Here is a 19,618-nt window from a genome sequence, read left to right as displayed (position 1 = left end):
ACCCAAGTTCCCGACATTCTCTTCAGGCACATGTTTTTATAACCTTTTGAAAGCGGTTCCACTTGTTCCACCACAAACTAAGCAGCAGCGTCTTGGAGCTGCCGTGGGAGCCGTCACTGGCACCTGATTGAATGTCCCGGCTGGGGGAGGTGGTGTGGGGAGGACAGAAACCAGAGTGGGCCGATCCCACGCCAGCCTGTGGCTTCCTGGGCTGGCAGGTGGGCACAGAGCTGCCCAGAGCCATCACTGTGCTGGTGAGGCCTGCGAGCATCTCCATCCCCTGTGCCTCATCAGCTGCTGCACTGGACGTGGGCTCAGCCCTGTGGCCCAGGACACTCTGTGGGGCTGCAGACCCGGTATCCAGGAGTGCTGCTGAGCTTCCAGGCCCACCAGCAAGGAGGAGCCTCATCTCCACCATCAGGGTGGGACAGGAGCTGGCTCACATCATCCATCATTCACAGAATTGGGTTCCTAAGGAAAATTTCTAATTTCTTCTGCTCTGCTTAGTGTTTTCAGCCATGGGAGGGGCCATTCCTTTCCAGCAAGGTGCCTCCTGGCCGTTCCTGCCCCCAAGGAATTCCTCCCAGTGCCCGAGGGGAGCAGCCCATGCAGGACTGGAGTTGGCTGGTGTGGTCCAGCACATCAGAGGGTTGTGTCGGGCTTTGTGTGCCAGTGGCTTTGGTGATGTTTGTTTTCTTTTTTCCTCTACCTCCTACAGCTTTAAAAATTAACTTGCCTGGGGAGTTTCTTAAAATCCTTTCCTTTCTCTGGAATGATGGATAAGCCATGTAACTGATTGTCATGGCCCTAGAGAGGATAAACATCTTCTGCAGTTTAAAATAAAACCTCCTCCCTCCTTGGTTAATAAGTGTTGAAAGAAGCACAAACAGAGCTAACATGGGATTTCCATGACTAACAAGATGACCACATCAGTGAATGTCGTTTGGGGTTAAAAATGACTCAGCTTTTGCTTCCCCTGGGTAAGATGTTTTATCCCAGGGCAGGAAAAGCTGCCAACAGCACTTTGAAGCTCTGGCAAACCCAGCGGAGCCGGGATTGTGGACTGGGAAGTGTTTGAATGCCTAGTGGAGAAAACCCTCCTAAACTCAGCTCCATGTGTGTGATTTCTGGAAGATAAAGGAGCCCACAGCTTCATCCAGCCTGTGCTGACTCTTTTCTTTTCAAAAGCCTTGTCAGATGTTTTCACTTTTCTACTTGCTTTGTTGAAAGATGTAAAAATTTAAGACAACTACAAAGTAAACATTTCAAAACTTTCTATTCTGAAAATTAATGACATTTTCAAAATCCCTCGAATTCCATTCCAGCACTATCAGAAATGAAGATGTTTGGGGTTTTTTTTGATTGGCAAATTTTCCAGGCAGCTTTTTGTTTATTGATAACTTCTATTTTTCAGGGAAAATAGATTTATTATTCAGTAGAAACACTAGATAAGTAGATGTCTTGTCAAAATCAAGCAGGTTTTCTTTATTAGAGTGAAATAGTAATGAACTCATCTGCTTCCAATATTTATAAAGAGTAGAGAAGGCCATTAATTCTGCTGCTTGTGAATAAAACCATCTGTGATTTCTTTCCATTTGATGTGTTTTGGTTTTAATATACATTTTTCACAAATAAGTGCAGGGAATTTTTGTGAAAATGTCACATTCAGAATCTCATAAAGAAGGAACGCAAGGAGGGGGAAACGAAATGTTTTGTTAGCTCAGTAATTTCTCACCTTGCACAGAGAGTAAAATTCCTGCCAACTTTAACACATTAGGCGACAGAATTACATGTTCAGCTCTAATGCGATCCATGACATGGAACAAGGCAAACAGAGGATGTTTGGAAGTTTGTTTTCCTTTGGGAATCACACAGCACATTTAACCTAATCTGTCCTGACACTTAAATTATAACATTATGAGCTTCTTCAGGGAAGCAAAATGGTAGATGCCTCTTTTTAAAGCAAAGCAGAAGTTAATAACACAAGCGACACGTCAAGGAGAAAAAGCCCGAACGAACCATCATGTGATTCTGGGAGGAAACGGGCTCTAGGCTGGGCTTTATCCACCAGAAATGCTGCAAGTCTTGTGACATACTTCTGCTGAGGGTGAAATTCGACCTCTAGAATTTTACTCGATTAAACCAAAAGCTGAGAGAGTGCCCCAAGTGGGGCCACTTTGTAGTTGGACTTGAGAGTGTGGGATCTTAAATTAAACTGAGTATTCATCCAGCTGCTCTGCCAGGAATTATTTCACAGTCTTCCCACCAACTTGTGTGATGGAGGCTCTACTGGGATGCACCTTTCCTAAACAGTACCTGTGCAGGTGAAGGAGTTGCTCCCAGCCAATACAGCCCAATCCACCCTCCAGGGCATCCTCTTTGAGGGATTGGGATGGGGCTGTAAATGCCATCTGCACACTGAGTGTCACTCTGAAAGTCTGGCTCCACTTACAGGGAGCCTGAGAAGCTGATGTGCCAAAAGGTCATCTCAGGTAAATTCACTGCCAGGGGAACACTCCATCCAGGAGTGTCTGAACACATTCCTTGTTCAAAAACCAGGCGAGAAGCCCACGGTGGCTGTTCCTGCAGGTGTCCCACAGGAGCACAAGGGAGCTGATTGTGATGCCTCAGGTGAAATGCAGAGGGCATGGGGTCTGCAGAGGCAAGTGGAGGGGAAGAGTAAGAGTGACTGGGCTGGCCCCTTGCCAGGGATGGTTGTAGTGGTCACTATTCTGTAGTGACAAATGAGTTCCCCACTGGTTGGGAAAAAGCTGTTGTGTCCGTGGGCTGGGCCAAGGGCCAGCAAAACCCAAGAAGTACGGACTTGGGGAGGTATGAGGATCCTTTCACGAGTGCTGGAGGCCACAGAGATAGCTTCCTGCAACTTACTGTTCCCTCAGTTCCACAAAGACTTTCTGCCTGTTCCCACAGTCCCCAGCAGTGACCTGTCACAGGTGGCAGAAGCCAGTTGATGTACCCAAAGCCCTTAGTGTAAACTTTTCCCCTGTTCTTTTTCTAATTCCTTTTTCTGCCCAAATGCCTACATATATGAAGCTTTTAGGAACTTAATTATCCTTTAGACTTCTACCTCTTTGTGAAATCTGGTTTAAATCAGTAAAGAAAAGAGTTCAAAGTTATTGGGCGGGACAGGCAGACAGACGAGCACACAGGGATCACAGGAACCTTGTTTTCATAGGAAACTAGATTAAAAAAACCCCACAGCGGTTACCAGCCCCTTCAGTGGCATCTCCCCCTTCCTCCCCCCCACTGCCCCACCTCAGTCCTGCACGGGGTGATGCTTGGGGTGGGGGCCTGGGGCACAAGCAGCCTGGATTTGTGCTCTTTGCAAAGGGGAGGGGGCCGGGAACAGATCCTGCCTCCTTTAGCCAGGGTTGGCTGGGCGGTGGCAGCAGTGATTCTGCAGCCTGTCTGCTTTTCCCAGCTGGATGCGGATTCATGACGTCCCTGCTCACTTTGGCATGCAAACCTGTACCTAATTTCTTCTGAAATGGGCCCTGAGGAAGTCAGCAGATGTTATTATTAAAGCATTGAGCATCAGCAGCTCCCAAGATATTGTCAGTCCGTTAATGAGCTGATCAAACTGGGGAAGGCAAGGGCTTTCCCAACTTCTTAATAAGGAAAATAAGACCTCCAAGGTTAAAAGACTTCTTTTAAACTGCACCAAGTTTATAGGTTGCAAAATGTTCTTTAATCAGTTTATTCTTAGAAGGCTCTAACTGCCCCTGCACAGGAGTGGGCGTCATCTTAAATGGTCCCGCAAGGACACAGAAGCTCTGTCTTGGTGGGGTTTGCTGGCATTTTGCTCCCCAAGTCTCTTTAACCAGCCTTTTCTGTGCAGCTTCTGCAATTCTTTTGTAACGTTTCATGCATCACTACCTGCAGTTCTGCCTTGAGACTCCTGATGATCTGTGAATTATTAGTTTTGCTGTATGAAATTTAAACTGATTTTCCTATCAATGTATTTATATTTGCACTTCTGCACACCTTAAATCTCAGCTGTTTCCCAAGGCTTCAGGAGACACCAGATGCACAAGTGAGTCAGAAATACCCTGAATTAGACATCTCCCTTCACCTTTCCTTGTCCTCCCTTGCTCTGAGCCTGTCCCTGCAACTGATTCTCCTAAAAGCAGTGGCTAATGGGGAACCCACTTTGTTGTTTTTTCTCTTAATCCCATACCATCTGGAAATTTCCTTGGGGTTTTCCACTTGGAGGGAGGTTTAAAATTCAGGCAGTAGTGATAATGGTATTAAATTGGTAACAGGTAAAAGTTTAGGAAAAAACATTTACTATTTCTATAGTTCAGCAGAGGAGCATGAGATGACTTAACGGTGCCTTGCCATCACTATCAGTGGAGGCAGGTCCAAGCACAAGCTGATACAAACCCTTGTCTTGGGGAGCTTCACTGTACTCAGAATGCAAACAGGTAAACAGCTATCAAACAACGATCAGAGAAGGAGAATACAGAGAAGGCCCCTTTAATCTTTCCCATCTGCTCCTTGGTGGAAGGATGGAGGGCACGTGCTGGTGAGTCCCCACAGGGGGCCTGTGTCCTGCAGTCCCTCCAGAAGGAGCTGGCCCCGTGCACTGGTGGGCTGCCTGCCCTGTGCCTGGGGGACTCCCAGGTGTTCAGCAACGCTTCCTCCTCACTGGGGGTCACTGCACTCACACCCACACTGTGATTTATTCCAGCATGGACATATTTATACCATCTGATAAGCAGTGCAGGCTGTAAATATGTCCGTGCTCTCCCTTTTGCTATGCACCAGTGAGGAAGGGGCATGTTGTGATAAATTGACCCTGAAATATGGTGCATGTACATGGTTTTAGAGATGGGAAGGACTGGGTCAGTTTGGTGTCTCTCTGTTGTTCAGTTAGTTATTTTTAAAGGCATCTGCTGAACTGTGGCTTACAGGGAACATTTCCAACATTACCAATATTTTTAATCCTACCACGTGTCCATTGGCAAAGTGGACACTATAAACAAGCAGGCTCTGAACTACATCTCAGCATCAAAGCAGGACTATTCCTCCCCTGAGAGCAGCCCTCTGCACCTGCCCCGGTGCAACCAGGGCTCTGCCCTGGAAGGGGAGACACCAGGTCAGTGCTTGCCTGGCCACCTGCTGCTTCCCCCACAGGAGAGCAGCACCCTGGGGACAGCCAAGCCCAGAGCCCACCGGCACTTTTCCATCACCTGCTTGAGACCGGCAGGTGAAGCACAGCATTTCTGACCGGGACCTTTCATGCGCATTTGTGGTCAACAAGTGCTCTTTTACTGTCCCAGGTCATTTCTGATGGCTTGCAATGATAATACGGAACAGAGAAATAATAAACCTGAAAAAAGTCAGTAGGAAACAACTCCAGTGCTCTAGAACTGGGTCTTTCATGAAGGAGGATAAAGGGCACTGACACCCGACATGCCAGGGAGTCCCACTGAAGCCAGTGTGACCACAGGTAAAGCTGGCCATGTGCAAGGCTGCACAGGCAGTCCCAGCTGAGGATTGGAGGAGGGACCTGCTGGGTGGCCCTTTCTCATCATTGCCCTCAGGTGTGGGGCCCATCGTTGGCAGAATGGCTGCTGTTGAGCTGCTGCCGCCTGTGTCTTCTCCCAAACCGTGAGTATCAGCTCTATTTTTTCATCTTTCAGAGGAAGTTTATAATTAGGCTGGAATTCTTCAGGCAGAGGCAAAGGCCATGCTGGTTTGGGTTAGATTGTTTTGTTAAATCTTGAGAAAAACTGTTCTTCATTAAAGAATGTGTGTTGGCTTCCGGAGGAATGGCTGAGGCCTTCCCCTTTTTGGTATCCAGAGCCTTGTGCAGTTCTGAACTTGAATTTCTTTTCTATTTAAAGCTTGTCTTTGCTTTTGTTTTCACAAAATTTGAACTGAGCTAGAGAGGTGCCACAGGCTGTGGGAGCAGGAGCCAGGTCAAGCCTGGTTGGACTGGCTGTGGCTGTATGAGCACTAACTGTGTGCATGGCAGGGGCTGAGCAGCACAGGAGACTTTGTCAAACAAGTGTTAGAAAGAGAAGGTTCATTTCCTAAAGGGTTATGAAAGGTTGTTTTCTCTGCACAGGGCAGAACAAGAATCTTGGTGGGTGAATTGCACGAGGTGAAGTGGGCTCTGCTGCCTCACGTGTGTGAGGAGTTGGCTGCCCTTTCTCTGATATGCCATCGTCTGTTTGGCTCGTGTCTGAGTTGTGTTTGAGCAGTAATGCTCTGGTGTCCGTGGCCAAAGTTACCTCTTTGGATGTGCATTTCAATTTTCTTTTTAAAGTGTCTTTCAACTTCAGCAGTGTTCCTCCTGAATTCATCTGTGTTAAAGAGCCACACCTGGCTCTCCGATAACAAGGGGCCGGTGAGCCATGTGTGCAGCACAGTCAGCTCTTTGTGGTGTGTGAAATGAGCTGAGGATGCTGGGCCCAGGAGTGTCAGGGGCTCCTCCACAGGATGGATTGCTCTGCTCCTGGCCTCTGCCAGTGTCTCGGTCAGGCCCTTGGTTTCGCTTGTGGTGGTTCCTTTCGTGGCTCCCTTTAGCAGGTCACGGATTTTAGGTGGGAAGCTTTCCTGCAAACTGCATCATTAAAGGGGCAGAGCAGGAGAGAGAAGTAGGAACGTTGTTGCTGTAAATAGAGAAGTGTCCTTCCTGCCTCTGGCTGGATGATAGGCCTGGGACTGTGGAAAGGCACTGCCTGGGCTGTGGGTGCGTTGTTAGTGCTGCCCCTGTGCTACCACAGCTCCAGAGGAGGGAGCGGGTGCTGCTGCCAGGGTTGGGCACTGCTGCTGGGAGAACTGGTCCTGCCTTGCCAGCTCCTGTTTACCCCAAAATGGTGCAGTGGTGAAGGTCCAGGCATGAATTCATTACAATTTTTTTCTCCCAAAATAAATCTGAAAGGGTTAAAGTGGCAATTCTGCACTCTCCTGGTGAAACGCTGGGGGGTTGCGGGTTTGTTCGTTGGGCCACCAAAACCTTGGCAGATGTGAAAGCACTTCATATTACCAAAAAGGACAGCGCATATCGGCTTTTTTCCCGTGTTCACAGAACTTCTGGAAGAAAGAATTTTATGATAAAAAAAAAAAACAAAGAAAATACACAGTATTTTTTCTTACCATAACACCAAAAGGAAACTAATGCAGCTTTGAACAAATTAGAAACAGGCTTGAGTATTAGACTTTACATGGATGGTACTCAGGTATTAATCCATTAAAGTAATCAAAAGAGCTTAAATAAGAATCTGAAGGCTGCAATATATATGTCAATGAACAAGCTGTAAAACTTCCTGAAAAGGTGATTTCAAAGCCATATTGCCCAAGCTTGGCAAATTGCATATTTAATTATTTTGTCAGTCCCTCTTTCTACTCTAATCTTTTGGTGAAATACCTTTAGACATATGAAATCAGTTAAGATAATTAGGGTATGATGGAATTAGGTGTTACTTGATTTTTAAGAAAGATACCATCCTCTGCCTTGGTATAAAATGTGTGCAGACCCCAAAAGCTGGACCATATTGTGATGTTTTCTTTTCTATAAAGATCAAAGGTCTCCAGCCCCTTTCAAGATGTTTGCAGAATTTGTTTCCTAATTATCCCACATTTACTTATTTGTGTGTTGAGACATCAGAGTTAACTCTTTGATTGTAAAGATGAGATGGGACCTTCCTCCAGATGATTGCAGCCAGCAGAGCCTTGCATTTCTAAATTGTTTTTTAGATTACCTGGCTGGTCTAATTCTTAGGTTCTGGTGCAGTTTAGGGCAAAGGAGGTGTTGTGTTTGCTCAGTTTTAATACTCCAATACTCTACAGCAAAGATTTGTTTTTCCTCAGTAAGAGTTTACACCTTCATTAATATCCTTTACAAGTTTACAAACCCTTAGTAAGCAACAGTAAACTATTTAGGCTTTGATTTGTCTGGGAGTTGGAACTGTTTTCACCAAACCTTTATGATCTTTCCATGAGGTGGTGCATGAGTTTCTTCAGCAGAATTTTCTATAAAAGTTTTGAAATTAGAATTTCTTGGCTCACTTCATTGACTTTATTTTTCCCCCATCTAGAGAGATATAAAAGACTGACAAGGAAACCCTAGAAATGTGAAAACAGGCTGTAAGGTTTGCAGTTTCAATTGTGAAGTTACAAAAATAAAGTTGATTAGAATAGCATGAAATCTATAAAATAAAAAGTAAAATGTTTATAGCGGAAGTCTAATATGAAACATTTTTAAACAATGTGTTTTATTTACTTTTTATACATTTCCTTTCTCATATTCTTTTGAACTCTTTTGAATCTTCTCATATGTTTCCTAATTACATTTGCCTCTCTGACTTCTGTCTCTGTTTCCTTCAGCACAGAGGGGCTGAGTGTTTGCCTTGGTTTGTGTTTGATTTTTTGATTTTTTTTTCCTCTGAAAAGGACACTGCATTAAGCTTTTCTGTGGGAATATTTTCAGTGGCAACACTGGGACTGAGAGCTTGTGGGGAGATAACGAGGGGTTGTGATAACGACTGAAGGAAGCTCTCCCTGCCCAGAGCTCCTGGGACCCAGCAGCACCTATAAATCCTCTCTTTGAAGATGATCATTCCTACTGTTTGAGCCTTTGAAAGTGCAGCTCAGTCAGAGCTGCAGGAGCGGTGTGGTCTGTCCTGTATGATTCTCTTTGCCTTTGCCCTTCTCCCCATGGAGCCCGGCTGGGGCTGTGACATCACTTTGCTCCAGGACTGCCATGACCAGCCCTGGTGCCAAGTGGCTTCCTAGGAAATCTTGGGGGTGAAAAGGAGGTGGGTTTGACCAGCAGGAATGGGTATCATTCCCAGCAGGAATCACAGAAATTGCTCTTGGTGGCAGCAGCTCCTCATTTCCCCCCACATAAACTTGCACCTCGGCCAGTGTTTTCCAAGATTTCCCAGCAGTAGGGTGCTCCCGTATCTGTGTCACGTTCCCAGAGAGCCGCTCTCGGTATCCGCCGCCCTCGTCCCATTGGGGCTCCACGCAGGAGGGGATTTCCATGTGGGACAGCTCCGGTGGCCCTGGCGTGGCATGTCCCGTGACACAGCCTGGGGAAGGCTCTAGGAGCTGCTCGAGTGGAAGGAAATACTCCTAGGGCTGTTTTGGGGGGGGGAAATTGCTCCAATGCTGCCTGCTGACGAGTACAACCTTTTTTCCTTTCATGAAATCCTACTGGCCTGTTTGTGGTTCGACACACAGCACCAGGTCTCAGCACAGGACGCAGCTCAGGCTGAGCATGGCCCCCTCAAAGCCTGTTAGGAAGGGGAGGGCAGTGAGCTCTGCTGCTCATCACAGTGTCCTCCAGCTCCTGCCTGAGGGGTACAGGGGTTCCTGCCTGTGTCTCACTGTGCTCAGAATGAATACCTGCTGATCATGACTGTGGCCTTGGGAGTCGATCTTGCCTCTCTCCCACCTGGGTTGGGGCCAGCAGGGTCCCCGCAGCAGCCCCTGCCCCACCATGCAGCCCCCCCCCCCCCATCCTCTCCAGAGTGGGCTGGGATGCCAGGGATGTGTGTCCCATCTGCCCTTCCCCTGCACCAGCGGGCTTTCCCAGCTAAGAGCTCCCCAAACCCCTCTTGTTGACTCTTCCTCCCTCCCTCAGCCTGACCGAGCTGGAGAGGGGGGACAGCCCTGCCCAGGCAGGATGGGAGCTGTGCCCCCCATGTGTTGGAGTGCAGAGGGAACAGCCCTTGTGTCCCTTCCCACAGCTCTGTCCCAGCATCCCTGGGCAGTTGGGGTTCTGGCAGGGTCAGGGGCAGGGCTCGGCTCAGCAGAGCCTGAGTGTGCACAGCCCCTCCAAGCACCTCGGGCTGCACACGGGTGACTGATGTCCTTAAATGCTTGCCTGACTTTTGCAGAACTATTTATTTCTTTGTCAGCTTAGCTTAGGTGTTAGGTTACTTATTGTGTGTTTTTTCCTCTGTCTTTTAAATTCAGGGAGATTTTCTTTAGAATTAACTATTTCAGTCTGATCCTAAATTATTTTTTTTGTTCCTTTCCCCCCCCCCCTAGTATTTGTTATTTATCTACACAGGACTCTAAATTTGTCTCTTTCATGCACTTTGATAGGAATGGCTTTCTTCTGCCTCGGTAATAAGCACATTATCCACTCTTCCTCCCCACCAAGAAGTCAGAATTCATTTCAGTATTGATTTAATTCTTGACTTCAATAACATCACAGCTGAATTTTTTACATTAAAAAAAAGTGCTCAGAAAGGTGTTGGTGAAAAGTAAATTTTTTTTAGTTTAAACATGCACTAAAAATATGTTTCAGATACTAACAGCTGTTAATATTTCACGTGATGCTCTGGACTATGAGTGTGTGTCCTTCTGTCTAGGATAGGCAAAACATTTAAGTTCTTAATTTTGCATATGGTTACAATTTTTAAAATGCCCATATTTGAAATGAAAAAGGATCTTGGGTATTTTAGTGATAGGCTTGTTAAAGATCAAGAGGTCTCCTATGCACTTTGGTAAAAATTTTAACTGAACTTTGATTTTTAAGTGTCACAGGAGCTTTTGAAACAGCTTGCCCTGTGTTTCACCCAGGAGCTCATCGAGGGGCTGCAGTCCTGCCCTTGGCAGCTTCTCCTGGTCCTGCAGCAGAGATGCTGAAGGGTTTCAGACCAATTTGATCCAATCTCATCTCAGAGATTTCTAATCTGAGCTGCTCAAGGTCTCCAGAATCAGTTATCTGGCTTCTGGCTGCAATTTTGCCTTCATACCCCTTTGCTGGGGAACTATGTTTCGAAAGAAAAAAAAAATATTTTTGGGGTAGTGGAAGGAAATATGGAGAGCTTTTACTGAAGAACTTGTGTAAGTTCTGGACTTTGAAACTAAACTCAGAAATTCCTTGAGGACACAAACTCTGTGTCGCCATTCAAGGCAATAGGACAACACAAATTCCCGGCTCCCGAGGAAACACAAAGAAATGGTAAAGTAACTGAAACAACAGAGAGTGCAGCACACCTATGGGACACTGCTGCTGGACAGGGAGCTTTCACTCATGCTAATTGCAGTGATGAGCAGAACAGCCCTCTGCAATCAGCATCCTTGGGAAACCATGGAAACAGCTCTGTTCAGATGGCTTTTAAATATTGATTCTCAAAGCTAAACAGTTAAGGCGCAGCAATGCTATCTGAAAAGCCTAAGGTATGTTATTACTGGTAAGAATTAAGTTAAACTTTGTTTTTACTTAATTCTAAACAAATAAATAACATATATCAATTCCATATATCAATTACCCAGATAACTCCTTAGAGAGGAAAAGGAGATGCCATGCTCCGTTCCCTGTCCTTTAGGGTACACTAAATCCATTGCAATTTAGGCTGCAGTTTTAGCCAAAGCAGAAACAAATCTATTTGAGTATACATTGATTTCACCTCGCATTCATTGGCTAAGCTGGTTAAACACAAGTGAAAATGCAAGCATTTACCTTGCTGTGCTTAGAGGCAGCGGTGCCCTAGACGGGAGGCTCGGAGCGGTGTCTGGGTGCCCTCGAAGAAGCCCGGGGAGGATTAGGGTGTGCTTAGCCTCTCCTCAGGCAGGTGCACAAACACTTCCCCCTTTTAGGTGCTACCTGCTCTTTACTGGACGTTTATTACAAGTCGATGCAATTTCACAAAGCACCTGCATGCAATAAAACCCTATTACATGTGTGAGGCCTTAAGGAAATTAACGGTTCCTCCCTAGGGATGCATATTTTGTTAAGATGTTTATTACAGATGAAGTGGTCCTGGGGTAAAACATTAACAAGTTGTAGAGTGATAAAAGGAATTTTATCATTTCTCAGTGACATAAATAGGAAGAAACCTTTAACTAAATCTATAAAATTCCTGTTTCCTAATGAATTTGCTTTAACTATTTATTAACTGGATGAACTTATTCAGAGCATGACTTAGGTTTTTTCCTTCCTCTTCTCCTTCCCCCCTCAAACCCAAGCAGAAGCAGTCCAGGGCATTGTCTGTTAACTGATGTGAGCCCTGGTGCCCAGAAAAGAACCTTGACGTCAATAACATTTTTTAAAAGAAATTATTAATTTTTCCCTGTGAGTTTAAGGCAGAGCCCTAAAACTCAGCTCACTTGTAATACTGATTCTAGAACTAAATGCAACATTAAAATTCTGTGTTGTTATAATAACGCTTAGTCATGTCACTGAAATTACATGTTATATTTTAGGGTTCAGTGCCAGCAATTTATTTTTGGTTACCATTACAAATGCAAATTCTTTTTAACACCATATTAAGAAAGTTTGCTGTGCACCATTATTAGAGATGAAAGCAGAGAACACTGGCTTTGGACTGAGAATGCTCCATCTAATTGAATTATATGAATGTAGTTAAATGTCTACTTCAGAAAGGCCATATTCACTTTCAAGATTAGTTACTCCAAGAGTTAATGGGCTATTTAAGCAACATAGTCCAAGAGCCAAACACAGGTGGGCTGTGTTAATAACTTTATTTAAACCGTTTTTTCCCCTTTTGAGAGGCACAAGCCATCCATTAATGCATTCATTAGAGTTTATGGCATAGTTCTGCTTTTCTCTTAATGACACTATCCAGACTCAAACTTGCTTGGCTAATTTAGCCCAGCTGCCCTTTGCCTCTCAGCAACAGGTCCCTTGTTCTGCGGTCATACAGGCTGAAGTGTCACGATGATTAGTTTTCGGCCATTGCTGCCCTTTGCAATATTGTTTTGTGTTTTCTCTGCATCAGAATTTACTTTTTCTTCAGACTTTTTGCCGCAGGTTTGTGTGCAGCAGCTGTTGGAAAGGGCATGGCAGTGCAGAGGCATTGCCGCCTCACTGCAGCCCTCGCATTCCAATGTGATTGAACATCGTGGTTTATGACTTGACTCTGACCAAACAAGCTCACAGGTTTTAATATCCAGCTCTGCCAAAGGTATTTCTGGCAGTTCCTCACAACTGTGGCATCTGAGCTTGCCTGGATTTTTCAGCTTTAAATCCAGTCCAAAAATGCCTCTTACTGATGTCATTACAGCTGTTAAATGTGTAACTGAGGACAGAAGTGCCTGTTTCCTCCAGTAGCTGCAGTGGAGGTGACCCGTGTTTGTTTAATAATGAATTCCCCGGGTACTAATGAACATCACAACTAATCAGAACGACCAATGCATCACTGGGACAGGATTGGCCAGGCTGGGTCAAACTCTGCACTGGCAGCTCCTGACACTTGCAGGGTTATTTTAGAATATTCTATCCGTTTGGGTGTACATGTCTGATGTTCCTGAGAGTTCTATGCTAGCTGTTGGCTTCCAGTCTGAAATATCGCCTCATAACATTGTACAAACAGTGAAGGTAGCCTTGACCATCAAGAGATACTGGACCAGCCCCAGTCCGGAGCAGCCCACTGTGATCCTGCCCAGACCTGAGGATCACAGTGCTGCTCGACTGCAGCGACCACAGGGATGAGCGTTCCTAGGTGCTTCCTAACAGATAGGTTTGCGGGGGATAACACCTTGGAACATTTCTATACTTGTACCTAGAGATAAGTAGCACAACTTTAATGGGATGTCTTGATGCTGCAGGCATTACATGCTTCCACTTTTCCTGCAGCTGGTGCAGGAATTCTCACTGCAGACTCTACGCTTGCAAACCGCCGTGTTAACGTGTTTCCCTTCACCGCTCTGTAAAGCGTCACGCGGGCATCTAATGCTGTGTAAATAATAATACTAATAGCCTCTGTTGCCTATTGATCTGTTTCTGCCTGGTTGCGAGTGACGCCGTGCGGCAGGTCCCGCCCGGTCAGGGCTGCGCTCAGCAAGTCCTGCCAGATCAGAGATGCGCTCAGCAGGTCCTGCCAGGTTAGGGCTGAGCTCAGCAGGTCCTGCCAGGTTAGGGATGCGCTCAGCAGGTCCTGCCAGGTTAGGGATGCGCTCAGCAGGTCCTGCCGATGGTGGCTGCGCTCAGCAGGTCCCACCCGGTCAGGGATGCGCTCAGCAGCTCCTGCCAGGTCAGGGATGCGCTCAGCAGCTCCTGCCAGGTCAGGGATGCGCTCAGCAGCACTGTCCCCGCTGGGAGGGAGGTGTCGGGGGGCCGGTGCCCCGTCCTGTCCCGCGCTGTGCCCGGTGGCCCCCAGGGGGAGGAGCGGGGGGGCCCGCCCAGTTAAGGGGTTCATCCCTGCCCCGGAATATCCTTTTCTGGCAGCGGGAGACAGATGGGGTAACTCCAGTCCCTTCAGAACTGGAAATTATTTTATAAGCAGCATCAGGGAGAGACGCTCAGCTTGAATCCCCATCAAAACCCCCATCTTCCCCGCGGCTGCTCCAAGGAAGGAACAGTCAATTAATTCTCTAGGGCAGAACACCAGCATTCAGGGGCTCTGGGATTCTGATGAGGTTTCCAGCAGTGAGGAATTAGCAGCCAGGCAAGGTCACTTCAGAAATCCCTCATCTGCTGTCCTGCTGCTGGAGTTACCAGTTTTCTGAGCCTCTTGCTTGCTTACAACCAGTACCACTCTCTCGATGGTGAGAGACCAGAGCCTGACTGCAGAGCTCAGTGGTACCAAGGTGGAGTAGGGAGCAGCAACACCGAGGAGAAGTGCAAGGTAGCTGAGTGTGCATGATGTGCTTTGTCACTTCACTGTCTCTGCAGAACCCCTGTGTTACCAACCTTGTGCCAAAACCAGCTGCACCCCCCATGCAGGGCAGCAAGCACTGCCCTTTCTGTCCTCTGATGGATGGAGGTGAGATTGTGGGAGCCCCTGTGACATGAATTTAGGTGAGCTGAGGAATGCTGTTGAGGCATTAACAGAGTGTTCTCTGTCCTGCTGCAGCTGGGAGCGTGCACTGAGCCCTTGGGGTGGGATCCACTCCAGCTTTGGCCCAGCAAAGGCAGAGATGTGCCCACTGCTGGCACGACACTTGGGAGCATTTATCAGCAGATGTAAAGACAACTTGGGAGGGCACTGTTTGAGCAAAAAGTATTGAATGATGATTATAGAGGTTTTTGGTATTGGCTTGTTTTGTTTGTTTTGTTTGGTTTTTTGTTGTTGTTTGTTTATTTGTTTGGGGTTTTTTTAGCTTCTGTGAAAGAATTGCATGTTGCAGGCTGTGAGTCTTATTATGACAAATTACCAGTAATCCCTTTCTCTTTCTTAATGGCTTCTTGACTTGATGTCTTTTGGCAGACTTTTTAAAATAAGCACCTAAGTTCTCTGTGTCTTCTGCAATACTCCTATGATTAATTACCACTCTCAGCAGCTTTGAATGTGAAATCAGAAATGTGAACGTGAAATGCAGAAAGGGGAGTTGGGTCCCACAAGTACCTACAGTATTTCTGGATGAATTGGAGCAGGATGTTGAAATTGTAACATCTTGTGACCCCAATGCTTTCATCTGCAGGAGCAGTGAAAGAGTTAATGCATTAGTTAAAAAGATTTTTAGTATAGGTCTGAACTGAGGCTGACAATCCATTACTCATAACTCCTCAGAAACCTGTAGCCTAGTTCTTTTCTCTTTCTTTTGTGATTTACAGAATATTACACCAACTGTAAGCACTTTGCAGTTGGCCTTTTATTACACACTCCAAAGTGAAGAATTATGGTTTGGGATTCCCAATGAGAAAAGTGCTCTGGTGTTTGTACACCCTTTTCATCTCCTGTGTCCCTGCCTCCAGCTCGGCCCTGCTCAGAGCAGAGAGCTCAGTGACTGTGCCAGGGTGCAAACTGCAGGCACAGCACCAGGTCTGGCCACCCTCCACTCCAGCTCTGGGCACACGTGAGAGCCCCTTGGACGTCACAGCATGAAGGAAGGTGGGTTTGGAGCACCTTCCAGGGGAGGTTTAGATTAAATAATAGGAAAAATGTCTTCACAGAAAGGGCGGTCAGGCACAGGCTACCCAGGGCAGTGGTGGAGTTACCATCCCTTGAGGGATTTAACACATATATAGCCTTGGCATCTGGGGACATGGGTTAGTGGTGGGCTTGGCAGTGCTAAGGGAATGGTTGGCCTGAATGATCTTAGAGGGTTTTTCCAGCCTAAACAATTCTGTGATGTCTTGGTGGTGCTGGAATGAAGGTCCAGCACAGGGCTTTTGCAGTTGTCCCCTTGACCAGGCCCTGAGTGCCCAGGCAGCCCCAAGCACGGGTGATTGTTAGTCCCAAGTGTGGTCACCACTTGAGTTGCTTGACATTAAAGTCCTTTCTCACCAAGGCACAGGCCATTGTGAGGAACACATTTTGGGACTGGTCGGAGACCAAAAAGCTCTCTGTCCTGCAGCAGCTGCATCAGAACATGCTGCCAGCATCCTGTCCTGTGCCAGTGTCAGACAAAGCAGCTGCCCATTGTTGCACACATCAGCTCCTGAAAGAAAATAATTGGAAAGAAAGTTTTTGCAGCTACAGAAACACCTCCATCCTCGGCATTCACCGGCATGTCTGATGGGCAAACGTGTAGTTATCAGGGATGGTACTTCATCCAAAAAGCATTGGGGTGCTATTGCAACTCTCCTTGGCTCTGGAAAGACAACTGCAACCAGAGATAATTTTTCATTATGGACAAGAGAATTATGAGGTACAAACGAGTGTGCACAAGAAAGTTCATAAATTACGGGGGATTAGCATCAGTGATGGGCAGATCTGCTGTGTGCAGCCTTAGCCTGGCAGAACAGGCGTGTTCCTGCATAGTGTTTGTCACAGATCAGAAACACCAGCCCTTTGACAGATGCCACGTAGATCTTCATCTCCAAATTCATCCATCTGAGAAACATCTGTGTGCTTAGGCTGGCAAATCTCAAGGAATGTTCTGCCAAGCAGCCTGCTTCCGCTTTTATAGCTCCGTAATCCTCAGTCCTCCTCTGAAAGGAACAGAAGTGTGCACTGCTCTTCAGGAAAACTGTGTAGGTCCAGGAGAAGTCTGTGAGGAGAAGATTCATGGCATGATCAAAAAGCACCCAGGCCTTTTACAGGCAGGGCTCAATAGGTGCTTTAAGCAGCTGTAAATAACAGAGAGGAGTGGTGGAGCAGATTAAAGAGCTGAGTGCCGAGTTCTGCAACGGGTTAGAGCAGGGACACGCAGCACAGGCTGCTCCCACACGGCCAGGAAGGCCCCAGCCCCTGGCCAGAAGCATCCCTACACTGGGGATGACATGGGCTCTGTGGTCAGGCCAGAGCACAGTGCTTTGGGGTTGGCTGAGGCATCTCATTTTTTGACACTGTGGATTTTTCCCTGGAAATTCACCACAAGATGAACTCCCTTGCAGGATTTCCAGTGTTATGATCCCAGGTATGACACTGCTGCTGTCAGTAAGTGCCTGGCCCCGGGCTGATAGCCTAGCCTGTGAAGGTAAACACTCACCTAAAGTACTGAAATCATGTGGAACTCAATTTTGTATGTGTTAGATCCTGGTTCCAGCTGGCCCAGTCTGCTCAGACCAGATTGTGACTTCCCAAGGCAGAACATCCCATTGCCAAGACCTTTGAAGCTCTGAGGCTCTACTGATAGGACACATATGCCTGTAGCTCTCTGCTCCGTTGTTTGCACCATTTGCAAATTGCTGTTTTATTATCTGGGGGAGAAATGTCCCTGTTTCTTTTGCTGAGGGAAAGGTGAGGGACAGGAGAAAATGGGAGCAAAGAAATGATGTGGGAAGTGTGCAGCTTTTGTCTGTTCAGGGTGTCCTTGAGGAAGGTCTGTGTGGATATATGAGCCAGCAGTGTGCCCAGGTGGCCAAGGTCAGTGCCATCCTGGCCTGTGTCAGGAACAGTGTGGCCAGCCGGTCCAGGGAAGTGATTCTTCCACTTTGGAATGGGCTGTCCAGGGAGGTAGTGGAGTCACTGTTCCTGGAGATGTTTAAGAAAAGACTGGATGTGACACTTAGTGACATGATCTAGTTGACAAGGTGATCTTAGGTCTTAGGTTGGACTAAGTGATCTCAGAGATCTCTTCCAACCTAGTTAGTTCTGTGATTCTTTGTGTGATACAGCACAAATGCTTCTATTTATTGCTTTTGTATCAGTTTGGTTCAGCTTTCTTCAGCAACATTTATGCTACTGAGAGATTAGTCTCAGACCCTTTCCTGCTGGCAGGACAACTGTGCAGAGATGCTCTTAGAAACGTCACAGGGAATGAGGCTTCTCCTTCCAGTGCAGGGGGGGATTCCTGGTGCACCTGTCCTTGTGTACAGTGAAACAGAGAGAGAATTGAACCCACAAGGAGGCATCTAGTCAGCCTCAGGCTCCCATTGGTGCCTTTTTTTTGGAAAGATAGTTATGCAGCTCTGCAGGATGCACAAGTACAGACAAACGGGCCAGCAGGAACCTCATGGCAGCCAGATGTGTGTGAGCAAACTGTGTCTGCAGAGAGGCACAGGTGGGAAGGAGAGGCTGAGCTGGGCTTGCTGGGGAAGGGAGTTATTTAACCACGAGTGTGTTTTCCAAGAAGCCTCTAATTTTGGTGCACAGCATTTTGAGAATTCAAAGAGATCATCTTGGATCCCAATTCCCAGCAATGCCAGCAGCACAAAGGCCAGTGTGCAAGAGTGCTGGGGCAGATGTGGGACCAGGGTGTTTGCTATTTTGCCAGAGCAAATGCATCTGCCATCACTCACCTCTTCTGTGGCTGTAGGTCTCAGGCCCTCAAAGTGGACACTGCCTCTGCCCCTGAGCCTGCCCAGCCCATCTGGCTGCACGCTGGTGCAGCCCTGGGAGCTGCAGGAATGGTGTCTGTGGGGAGGAGAAGAGGAATGAGCATCAGACATTGCTCCCCGTGTGCTCTAGAGCAGGTCTGTGATTGTTCCCACGTTCTGTCTTTCCTCCTTCCCGCTCCTGGCCTGTGGATGAATTCCCGCAGCAGCAGTTCCCTCCTGCACCTCCACCCGCTGGAGTTACCAGCTCCCATAGTTGTTATAAAACAAGGTTCATTTCCCCAGGGAATTTTGAATTTGGAGCAATTCTGGGAAGTCTCTGGATTTTGCATACAGTCTGCAGCAGTCACTAGGTATTTCTTTATGGGTTTGTTTTCTGTTTTATTTTGAGAGAAACCTTTGGAGGAGTATTAGTTGCCTAGGGGCTGCCCCAATTTTTTCCATTTGTGCAGAATATTGATGGGGAGGGGCAGAGACACCCATAGCACCCTCAGGGCTAAAGATCTTTCAAAGGAAATTGTATTTTTCAGACAGATGAAAGCAGATCCTTTTCATTTTTTTGTTAGTGCACGCAAGGAGCAAAGTGCTGCTCAGGTGTGCTGATGCTACCCCTTGGGTCCAGGCTCAGTCTCAGTGGAGCTGGCTTGCAGCTACTCTGGAAATGAAATGTTAAAGAATAGCAGAATCCCTTTGTTTGTAATGAAGTATCTCCTGCAAACGAGTCCCAGCAGGTTGGGGCACAGCAGGGCTCTCGGCTGTCCTGGGGAGGACACGGGGACAGGCCATGGTGGGGCCCAGCCCCTCTGATGGAGAGCGGCTGCCTGGCACCAGCTCACCCAGAGCTGCACCCAGTGCTGAGGCCACAGCCCCTCACCACCTTCTGGACTGGCAGCTCTGGCCTTGGCCACTTCACCACAGCACTGGGGAACTCTCTCCTGATCCTTGCCCACATCCATGCTTCTACAGCCTGCTCTTCACTCTCCTCCTGCCATCAAAGAAGGC

This window comes from Empidonax traillii, unplaced genomic scaffold (assembly GCF_003031625.1).
Source record: "Empidonax traillii isolate 1590-97213 ecotype Southwest subspecies unplaced genomic scaffold, ASM303162v1 scaffold375:size1330703, whole genome shotgun sequence".
NCBI lineage: Eukaryota > Metazoa > Chordata > Aves > Passeriformes > Tyrannidae > Empidonax > Empidonax traillii.
Note: the sequence above shows the minus strand (reverse complement) of the source record.